We start from the raw sequence: 11,939 nt of genomic DNA on the forward strand, positions 1-11,939 counted from the left end.
GTCTGCACATGAGCAGGCAGCCAGAGGGCAAGGAGAGAGGCCTCCAGAGAGCTAGCGCTGTCTGTACCCTGACCTTGGCCTTCCAGCCTCCAGAACGGTGAGAAAATAAGCTGCCTAGGCTGTGCTATTTGCCTCTGACAGCCCTACCATACTAGTATAGCATGTAAAGCACTAGAACAGTAGCTGACACATAGTAATCACTCAATAAATGCTAACTACGACCACAGTTATTGTTATATATTATTGTTTATCTCAACTGTATACCCACTCTGAGTTTCCAATTGCTGCTATAACAAATTACCATACATTTACTGGCTTCAAAGAGCAAGAATTTATCACTTTACAGCTCTGCGGGTCAGAAATCTCACTGAGCAAAAGTCGGTGACATCAGACTGCTTTCTTTTGGATGCTCCAGGAGAGAAGCTGTTTCCTGACCTCTTGCAGCTTCCAAAGGACACCCGTACTCCCTGGCTAGGATGCCTTCCTCTGCCTTCAAAGCCTACAGGATCCTCACATGTATCCTTCTCCAGCCCGCCCCCCCCCCAGATAATCTAGGGTTACCTTCTGTCTCAAGGGCTGCAGCTCAGTCCCATCCGCAAAGCCCCTTTTGCCATGTAAGGGGACATATCCACAGATTTGCAAGATTGGGATGTGTGCATCTTTGAGGAGCATTATTCTGACTGTCACACACACAGGACAATGCATATACATTATTCTTATTTATATAGAAAGTACTAAATAAGTATGTGTGGAGAGAAAATACAGAGAGCAAGAAATGAACAAAACTGCTAACCCTATGGTATTTTGCCGGGAGGGAGTTAGAGTTTAGATTCTTTGTGTATTGCTTTAAAGATTTTTAACAACATGGCTGTGTTCATAATTCCTTGTGTAATTTTTCTAGCTTTGTCTTTTTTTTTTTTTTTTGGTATTGGGGATCAAACTCAGGATTTTGTGCTTGCAAGGCAGGTGTGGTACCACTGAACTAAATCCCCAGCCCCTTTGTTTGTCTCTTGAAACAGGGTTTCACTAAGTAGTTCAGGCTGGCCTTGAATTCACTGTGTAGTCCAGGCCAACTTAGAAATTACTAGGTAGCCCAGGCTGGCCTAGCACTCACAATCCTCCTGCCTCAGCCTCCCAAGTACTGAGATTATAAGCATGTGCTACCACATCTAGCTCTACTTGTAAATTTTTCAAAAGAAATTTTAAGTCATTCAAAGAAAAAAGAAGAGACATGTACCCATCCTTATGGTGCTCAGGCTAGGGACAGCAAATAAATCCACAGCACCCAAAGCTCCCAGCAAGTGTTGTAAGGAATGAGGGCAGAGAGTCATGGCAGCTGGGAAAGGGCTGGCTGCCCAGGGGACCCCAGGAGACTTCTGCAGAGTTCTTAAGGGTAAGAAGGAGTTTTCCAGGATTGGAGGAGGGAGTAGAGCAACGCCAGTGACAATGGGCAAAAAGAGTCCGCCCTTCTCACTGCGTGGGTGCTCGGAGCACAGGCTGGAGGCAAGAGTAGCACACAGCTGGCCCAAGCCTGCTCCCAGTGGATGAGGGCCAGGGCAAAGGTGGCACGTACCTGCTGAGTGCTGCCTGCCCAGCCCTGTGCTGAGCTTGTATAAGTAATTCCTGTTAGAAGTGAGCAAGCCAGGCTGTGTTTTGATGGTGGCAGATAGGGCTGGACTCAGGGAGAACGACATGGCGGGGTAGCTTGGGGCAAGGTCTGCTCCTAGGGTGGCCATGCACACAGGGGAGGGGTGAGAACCGAAGCAGGGAGGACCACATCTGGAGAAAATACCCCCCAAGACCGACCCCCACATCTGGGCTTCCCATCAGCTCACCTACGCTTCAGCCCCCGACAGGTCCAAGCTGCAGGAAGGGCTCAGGCAGCTGACTGGGTGGCTGGCTAACTCTGGACTTGGTGCCTCAGGGCTGACAAGGGGTCTCCAAGTGGGGCCGGAGGCGGCTGGCCACAGACCTGGCCCCACACATTGTGGCAGCAAGGTGACTACATGACACTATGGAAGGGCATCTGAGCTCAGGTGGGGGCTGGGCCTGAGCAGGGAAAGCAGGCAGGGGGCTTCCACCTGTGGCCCTCTGCCTCCTGCACGCCTCCTGATTTGCAAAGATGACCTAGCTGTGCCTGAGGGTGCAGCCGTAGGCAGAGGAAGCTGCAGGTGGGGCGAATGGGCTGATTACAAGCAGCCAGCCCAGGTTTGCAGAGTCACGTGGGCCCAGGCAATGGGCTCAAATCCTGGTCCTGCCAGTTTCCAGCTGTGTGGCCTCAGACCAGTTGTTCGGCTTCTCTCTGTCTCAGATTCCCCAGCTCTAACCTGGGGTAATTGGTGGTATCTACCCCATAGTTACCACGCGGTGCATGCTGGTGCAGAGCGGTGGCGTTCCGGGGACTCTCTGGGGATCTCTCAGCTGGCCTGGCAAACAAGGTCCCCTTTGGGGTCTCCCTACCACCCTCACTCTTACCCGCTGCTGGTGCCCATGGTGTGACCTGTAGCACAGGCAAGGGAAGGAGTGATGGCTCTGGGGTAAGGTTATGCGGGCAGTGCCTTTGCATGGCAGTAGCCATGTCCCTTGGCACAGAGCAGGGGCTCCAGAGGAGCAGACATCCCAGCAGGGCCTGTGGCACCCCCAAGTGGCTGGTGGAGAGTGAGGGGGGATGATCTGTTCAGGTAGCCCCTGCCCACAGGGAGGCCCCTCTCCCATGAACAGGGGCGGGTAGCTTAACAGACCCTCTCACTTGGTCAACAAATGGCAAGTTAATGGCTGAGCTAGGAAACAGCAGCAGTCGGGGTGTGGTTTCCTAAAGCCACTGCCAAATGGTGTCAAGAGGCAAACGATTAGAGTGAGGTGCGGCTATCGGTTCATCCAATCAGTTAGGGATTCTCAGAAAGGGCTAACAAAGGAGGGGGTAGAAACCGTGACCACAGAGGAAGCTCAGCCTCCCGCTGCTACTGAGCAGCATAGCCTTGGCCAACTTGCTCCAACCCTGAGGGTTCTGCCTCCCTGAGTGATAATAGGGAACGACAGCTAAATGATGATGGAGTGAATTGTTATGCAGCACTTACAAGGTCTGAGTCACTGTGAGCCCATTATCTCATGTGAGCCTTATAAGAATGCCATGAGGTAGAAAATACACAATCCTCCCTTTGCAGACGAGAAAATGGAAGTTCTGGGAGGTTAAGTCATTTGTCCAAGGTCACTCAGTAAATGACTGGCCAAGCAGGGATTTGAACTCTTGGATGTCCAGATCCAAAGTACCTGCAGAAATCCCCGTTGCGACCTCTCGGTCACCTCTGTGCTCTATCCTAAGCAGCGAAAAGCAGGAGTGGCTGCCTGGCTCCTTTGGGATCCACCTAGCTGCTGTCTGGGGCTGGCCTGTGAGCAAGGTGTGCAGGGATGGCCCCGGCCTGCAACCAGGCTTGGCTGCCTCACACCCAAGCGCCTTGGCTCTTGCAAGCCCATAAAGGTCTTTGCCTGTTTTCCTCACGTCCCAGCCTTGTGTTTCCCCTGAACCTTCCTTTGCAAGAGCTTAGTACCCGAGTCCTTTCCATAGAAACCGCCTTATCTTCCAGTTATAAAAGAATAATGTCTGTGAAAACTTTTGCAAAGGAACTTTTCATCCAAGACTCGCCTAATTCTCCCAGCCCCACAGACAGGGGAAATGATTATTATCACCACTTTGATGGTCACCTGAGGCAGAAAGAGAACCACAAGCAGAGGCTGCAGAGTCACATGGGGCTCCTTGGTGGCCAGCTGGGTGAGCTTTCTTCTCTGGAACTCAAGAGAGTTGTGAGGACTAGATGCAGACCGGATATGCAAAGCCCTGCACTCACTGACGGTGGTGCATGAAACAAAGTGCATGAAACAAGGTGCATGAAACTCTTTATTTTTTTGAGGTCCAGTTTTTAAAAAATAGTCTTTATTTTTGAGAGTAGTTTTAGTTTCACAACAAAATTGAGCACAGAATACTGAGAATGTCCATATGTAACACACACACACACACACACAGAGTCCTTCACTATCAGCATTGCCAACTACAGTTTATGGTGGTTTGGGGGGTTTTGGTGTGTTCATTTGTTTGCTTGTTTGTTTTGTGTGTTGGGGGAGGGGCACTAGCACTGAGCCACAGACCCAACGCTTTTATGTATTTTTCATTTGGTAGCAAGGTCTCACTAATTTCCTGAGTTGCCTGGGCTGGGCTCAAACTGTGACCCTCCTGCCTCAGCCTCCTGGAGTGCTGGATTATGGGCGTGCGGGATTTCACTCAGCTCAGAGTGGTACATTTCTTAGAACTATGGACCTACACTGATTTGTCATTATCACAACCCAACATTTACATCAGGGTCATCTTGAAGTTATATACTCTGTGGGTTTTTTTTTCTTTTTTACATTCTGTGGGGTTTGACAAGTGTGAGTGACACGTAGCCACCATTATGGTACCATAGAGAATAGTTTCACTGCCCTAAACGTCTGAGTTCTCCCTAGTCACCCCTTTACTCCTAGACCCTGGCAACCACGTATCTTGTTATAGTCTCCATAGTTCTGCCTTTTCTAGAATAGTATACAGTTGGAATCACACAGAACGTAGCCTTTTCAGGCTGGCTTCTTTCACTTAGTAGCACACATTTAAGGTCCCTTTGTATCTTTTCAGGGCTTGATAACATATCTTTTTAGCACTGAATACTATTCCTTTGCTAGATGGACTACAATTTATCCGTCACCTACTAAAGGACATCTTGATTACTTCAAAGCTCTGGCAATTATGAATAAAGCTGATATAAAAAGTGGGTGCCGGTTTTTGTGTGTGTCAGTCAAGTTTCCTGTTGCTGGAACACAGTATCTGACAACCAGACAGAGAGAAACAAGAAGAAGAAAGAAGAAGAAAAGGAAGAGAGGTTTAATGTAGCTCACAGTTGCAGGGGATTCAGTCCATAGCTGGCTGGCTCAAAGTCATGGTGGGAGGGCACGGCAGAGCAAAGCCCTTCACATTCATGGAGCCGGGAAGCAGAGCAGGGGAGCAGCACCATCGAGAGAAAAAACAATGAAGGACAAGATAGAAACCCCAAGGTCAGAGCTCCATGACCCACCCAGGCACACCCAGAAGTGTGTTGCACCAATCCCCTGGGCAGATCCCAAATCAATCAGGGTGACACAAACAAGCTTAAACATCACATGTAGATATAAATGTAGCTCCTTTGGTAAATACTGTGGAGCAGGACTGCTGAATCACACAGTAATGCTAAGTTTAGTGTCATGAGCAACTACCCAACTGTCTTCCGAAGTCACTGCCTTGTTTTCCATTCCCACCAGGAGAAGAAGGAGACTTTTATTTCATTCAGAGATGAAAAGTGACCTGCTTAAGATTACACAGCTGTTAGCTGGTATAACAGAGCCTTGAAAGGTTCTGCTCTTTGGGTGGTTTCCACTTGCCCACACTTCCCTTTGGCTAGACACAAACACACCCACTTCCCACTGCCCTTGAGAGTTGCGTCCTGCTGCAGAGCTCGGAGGCCTCCCTCTCCTACTCCCATCCAGCCGTGCAGAGCCTCCCAGGGCTCTTGCCCAGTGCCCACAGCCCCGTGTCCACGCTTCCCTACACCCTGAGACAAACCAGGGGACTCAGCGAGGCCCTTCTCCCATAAGTGCAGCCCTGCCAGCCTGAGTCTGAGGAGTCCCTGGGAGTGTGGAGACAAAGAAGAAATGCTCAAAGCCTGCCTTCCTCCTATGCCTCCCTCCCTGCCTCCTTCCCTTCATCTTTCCTTTGTTTTTTGGTACCAGGGATTGAATTCCGGTCCCTCTGCTTGCGCAGCGGGCGGTGAAACCACTGAGCTAAATCCCTGGCCCTGTTTCGTCCTTTTAAATGTCTAATTCATGTACCACAAACCATTTTAAATGAACAGTACAGTGGCATTTAGTACACTCACCATGTTAGGCAACCACCACCTCTATCTAATTCCAAAACATTTCTATCGCCCAAAAGAAAACCTTGGGGCCGGGACTTAGCTCAGTGGTGCCGCCGCCTGCCTCGAAAGCGCAAGGTCCTGAGTTTGATCCCTGGAACCAAAAAAAAAAGAAGAAAACCTCACCTTAAGCAGCCTCTCCCCGTGCTCTTTCTTCACAGCCCATGGCAGCCACCAATTTGCCTCTTGTCCCTTCGAGTTTATTTTCGTAATAGAAACAATTGAGTCATGTAATATGTGGCCTTTTGTGTCTGGTTCCTAGTCTTTCCTTCCATCACGCTTCTAGTAAGTCCCCGAGGAAGGAGGAAGGGGCCCCTTCTGCCGGTCCCTTTCCCTGTCCCATGTCCACCTCGTCTTGTGCCCCCTACCCATGGCACCTGTGGCCCAGCTCATCCAGGCTATGCTGTTTCCTATTTCCTCTAACTACCCCTTGCTGAGTACTTTGAAGGTTCATAGATTCATTCAACAAACAGCTCCTAGGCCTTCAGGCAAAGAGAGACCAAGAAATAGTCACTAAACTGTTATAAGGCGATGTGAGGCCAGGGCAGCCCAAAAGAGAGGCAGCTAACTCAGTCTGGGGTTGCCAACGGTCAGCACAGATAACCTGCTAGAGGCTAGGATTCGGATGTCTTGTCTACCCCACCACCCCAGCCTCAGCACAGTTCCTGCCACCTAGAATGGGGACGAATGCACACGACAATCAGTCAATTAAACAAAAAATCCATCTCAGCTAAGAGCTAAATAATAAATGAGAGTTTTCCATACTGGAAAATGAGGACAGCATATTTGGAAACTTGTAAGAGGTTCAGCCCCATTAATAGACCGAGAGGTGTTTTAGTCTACATGAAAGTGGAGCCGGGGATTTAGCTCAGTGGTTTCACTGCCTGCTGCGCAAGCGCAAGGACTGGAGTTCGATCCCCGGTACCAAAAAAAAAAAAAAGTGTGAAAGTGGAAAGAGGGGTGCTGGCGTGTGGGAGAGGACCACGCTCCTGAAGGGAGCTGAGCTTTACCTAGAGGGAGAAAGTGACCCAGTGAAGGGTCTTAGGCAGAGCTGCATTTTAGGAAGCCTTCTCCCTAACCCATCCCGGAAATCACAATGGCCTGTGGAGAGACCAGGCAGACAAAAGGGCTTCATTAAAGACTTCATTAAAAACAATGAATTCAATCATCACACGCGTGCTGGGTGCTCTGGTGGGTACTAGGGTCAGGAAGTGGTCCCCAAGACAATGAGTGAACTTGAAATCAAATCAAAGCCTGGGAAATGAAGATGAGTTGGTCAATCAAAGAGAGAGGCCAAGAGCTTTCCAGGCTACATACACTGCAGCTTTTGGGGAGGTCCTGAGCGGAATACATTGAGGGAACTGAGAAAGTCCAGGGTGGCTGCTGTGAAAACCTGTGGAGAGAAGTTGTGTCAGATGAGGCAGGGGAGTCAGATCCAGAAGGTCTGACCCATTATGGACTTACCCCAAGCAAAGCAGGAAGTCCTTAGTTATGTAAACATCCTATTTTGAAAAATAGGATTAATTGCATTTCACTTTTGCCTTTCTGTACGTGTGACTTTCCTGGTCAGCTCAAATATCTGCTTGTCTGAGTAGTTGAATTAAGATGATCAAATCTATCTAGACTGGAAGCCTGCCAATGTTTTAAGGACAATATATTGAATGGGGGAGCCTGTGACAGTCCTCCCAGCTGAACCCGAAAATGACCCCTTACTCCAGAATCCACAGCAGCAAGACACATCATGAACATATTTTCAAGGTTCTATTGGGGATCTTGCTGAACCTAATCCGAGCTGATGTCCCTCTACGATAGGCTTTGACGAGCAGGAGACTTACACAGTTTGGGTTCAGGGCCCTAAAATCTGCAGCAGGAAGAAATAGACCACCAAGCCTTTTAATCCATTTGGTGTCTCAGCTGCAGAGTGGGTTGGAGAGGATGGTGCTGTCCAGACGAGAGAGGACGGCCTTCTGCTGGGATGGGGCAGTAGGGCGGATGGAACAAGCCCATCGGAAGACAGGGCTTGGCGGTGAGGCGCTGACATAGGGTTGAGGGGCCATGAGGGTCGAGGTGGGATGAGGGAGCCACAGAAAATGGTATATCCCGAAGGTGCACCCAGCAGTGCTGACTGCACCCACTGGTCAGGGGTGGCCAAGGCACAGATGTGTCCACAGGATTTCATCGCAAGAAGTTCAGACAGTCGGGGCTGTGGGGGTGGAAGCCAGACTTCAGTGGGTTGAGCGGAGAGTGGGAAGTGAGGAACTAGGAGCCACAAACCAAGATAACTCTCTAGCTTGGGCGGTGAAGGTGAAATGGGAGGTGCAGCCGGGGAGGGTTTTGTTATTTTCAAGGTGGCCAAGACTTGACCTAGTTTACTGCTGACGGGAAGGGCTCCCTGGGGAAGTAGACACCAATGACTACATAGGAAGAGCAGGGAAATGGTTAAAGAGGGTCTCTGAAAAGAAGGAACATGGCGGGTCTCAGAGCTGGATAAAGGAGGACTTGAGGAGCAGGAGGGACCCTGCTCTGCTGAAGCAGGCTTGTCAACCTGGTGAAGGGAAATTGAGGAGATCCCTCGAGTCGGCCTCCCTCTCTGTGAAGTGGAAGATGGCATCATCTGTGGAAGGTGTGGGGGCTGGGGGACACTCTGAGGGAAGAGGCCGTTTGGGTAGCCCTTCCAGGGAAGAAGAGAGAGACTGGCCAAGACATCAGCGCTGAGGTCTGGGGCCGCAGGGAACACAAGGTGAGGATGGCGCCAAGCTGCAAGGCTGTGTGACTTTCTCCAGAAGAAATCCCTCGTCCTGGCTCCCGCCCTGCCTGTGTCCTGCCTCGGCCAAGGACCCCTGCCAATCCCCCGGTTCCTCAGAGTCACATGACGAAAACTGAACTCAGGGCCTGGGCCTCCCCACCCAGCCAGCTCCTCTTGGCTCCGCTGGCCTTCAGTTTCTGCTCCCGGAGGCAGATGTCCTGGACTTGGCTCCCCAGGAGGACCTTCTTGCCATCGGGCTCCAGGGCTGGCACTGCCTGTCGGCTGGGCTGCTCTCGTCCCTGCTTCCTCCTCCCTCCCTCCCTGTCTTCACACTTGCTGTGTTGGTCTTGGTACAGTGTGACAGCAGCTGCGTCACCTGCCATTCAGCTGCACCCCTGGCAACTCCCAGTGCCTAGAAGTAAAGCTCCCATTTCCACTGACTTGTGGGGTCTTGGTTTAAATAACACCAGTTCTGGGAAGCCCTTCTACCACTGCTGCTCCCAGATTTGGGAAGGTCCCAGTGGTACCTGCTCCACTCACACCTTCTGTGTCTTCTCTGAATCCCTCAGTGAACTCACAGTTACTGATCCTCCCCAGAGGACAGGACAGCCAGGTTGGGGGCACTAAGACTTCCTCAGGCCCTCTGCCTCCCCAGTCTGAGGGCAGTGCCTGGCACAGATAGGCAGCAGTGCATGGCAGAAAGATTCAAGCCTGCTATTCGAAAGACCTCGAGGTCACAGAGTCTATGTTCACGAGCCTCCCACATCAGCGCATGCTCAGCCTGGCCTCCACAGCTATCCCACACCTTCATCTCCCAAGTCTGCTCAGGTGGTGCCCTCTGCCAGCCACACCCACTCTCCACTCCGTCTCATCCGTGGTCATCCTGCTTACCCTTCCGGCTCCAACGCCAGGCCCATTCCTCCACAGAATCCTCTCTGAAACCCCCCACCTGCCACAGGCTGGAATGTGTGTGTCCCCTGGTCCTTCCATTCCCATCAGGCTGAACCTCCCTGAGGGCAGCTTCTAGATAGGAGTTCTTATTATTCCCAGTGAAAACACTTGACTATGAAGCAGAGAGACACCTTACACAACCCTTGACAAAATCCCTATCCAGCTGTGTCCCAGACTGCCTTTTGCAATGCTATGCACTTAACAAGAATATGAGAGATTTCATCCTCATATCTGTTAGAACAGGACGCTAACAGTCTCGGCACACTAATTTATAAACTGTGCTCTCCTCATGCTTATGGCATGACAAGGGTGTCTGTTTTCCTCAGTGAACAAAGCCTGTCTTTTCAAGTTTATTCCATCTTTGTTTGAGAAACAAATGCCTTGTGCACTGTTCAAGGCAGTGATTGTATTGCCAGTGTAGTAGTCACACCACTGTGGAGGAGAAAAGGAATTTCTCCTGGAGCTGAGATTTTTCCAACACACCCAGCAACATCTGCTCTTGGGCTACTGAATGAGATCATGTATGAAAAGACATGAAAAGGTCTGAAGTGAAAATAAGGGAGGAACTATACCATTAATACCTGGGGTTTTTTTACTTCAAAAAATAGAATCATTAGGATTCTCAAAAATACCATGTAAGTTTAAATTCTTACAGAAAGGGGGAGGTGAGTGGTTAGCTGGGATTGAGGAAAGGGCCAATAGGGACTTAACACTTAATGGTATGGAGTTTCTTATCACACTGATGGAAACGTTTGGGAAATAGATCAATATTGCATAATACTGTGAAGATACTAAATGTTGCAGAATCGTTCACTTTATTTATTTTTTCTTTTGAGACAGGGTCTCGCCACGTACTCCAGGATTGCCCTGAACTCACTAAGTAGCCCAGGCTGTCCTCAAACTCACGGCAATCCTTCTGCCTTAGCCTCCTGAGTGCTGGGGTTACAGGCATGCACCACCATACCCAACTGTAAGTACTTGTTAAGTATAAGTACACCATGCCTGGTGACTATAAGTACATGCCCAATAGAAGGTATTTAATTTGATTGAAGATCTTCTAGTTCCAGAAGTGGAGCCTGAATCAGTTTTTATTTTTTTCTTTAAATCAGTGGAACTTTCCAGAATCAACAACTTTCAGACCATGAGAGGCTTGGCCATGGCATCTGTCCACTGGGGACCTCACTGAGAGGAGGAAAAGGGTCCTGCCCAACTGGCAGAGTTGCAGCATACAATCTCTCTCCACTCCAGGCAGGGCTGACAGTGAAGAAGGCTGAGTGGACCAGTCTAACTGCTCTGTGCCTCATGGGATGCCGTCCTTCTGGGTCTCACCAGGAAGAAATACAATCTCTGTTGGCAAGAACAAGCACTGATACAAAGCCAGTGGTGCCCCTCTGTGCTGGGGCTTCTGACTGGGGGCCTGGTGGGGCCCAGTAAGTAGCCAGCAGGGCCAGGCTGCTCCCAGACAAGTATCCATCCATCCTTCAAACACAAAGGGCCAACAAGAAAATCGCACCCTTTATTTCCAACATGGCACTTAAGCCCAGAGCCCAGTGGCTACACTGCAGTAAAGTGGCCCGGGCCTATGGGTTTCAGTGACTTAAGATTCCTCCTGGCTTTAGCACTTCATATCTGCTCAGTGCTTCGGTCTCACTGCTCAATGTGTTGAAAAATGGCAACTCCAAGAGAAATCCCTTTTCTCTTATATAGTAGCAGGTCTGATGAACAACAAGAGCCTACCGACAAAGTTGTGTTCACTTGGGGCCCTCTAATTCCAGCAAAAGAAGATTGTCCCAGAAATCCCTCACCAAGACATTCTTGCTGAGAGAGAGAACTCTGTTTACTCCTTGAAACTCCAAATTTGTTGGAAATGGACTCAAGAGTTTACCATCAACCCAGGTCATGGAACTGGTTTGGACCAATTCAGCCTAGACTTACAGGTGACAGCAAAACTCTCCCAGTGGACCCAGTAGAAGCTGTTCCTTCTTGGGTTTTTCCACAAAAGACTGAACAACTGTCTGCATATTCTCAAGGCATTTACAGCTGCACAGAGAGGCTTCTGACTCCATCTAATAAGTGCCTGGCAGTCAGCAACCATTCTAATTACTATAGGGAAGAAGAGGTGGAAATTTAAACAAAGTAGATTCTGAAGTGTGATTGAAAGACAATGTATGGAAGGAAGCACTCGGGTGCAAGTGGCAAATGTGAGCATGCACTTCTCAGGACAGCACCATTCCCACAGCCCAGAGGAGCCAAGCATCTGCTCTTTGACA

The sequence above is a fragment of the Heterocephalus glaber genome, unplaced genomic scaffold (genome assembly GCF_053883595.1).
Source record: "Heterocephalus glaber isolate CG9 unplaced genomic scaffold, H.glaber_assembly_v1.0 deba00001457, whole genome shotgun sequence".
NCBI classification, from domain to species: Eukaryota; Metazoa; Chordata; class Mammalia; order Rodentia; family Bathyergidae; genus Heterocephalus; species Heterocephalus glaber.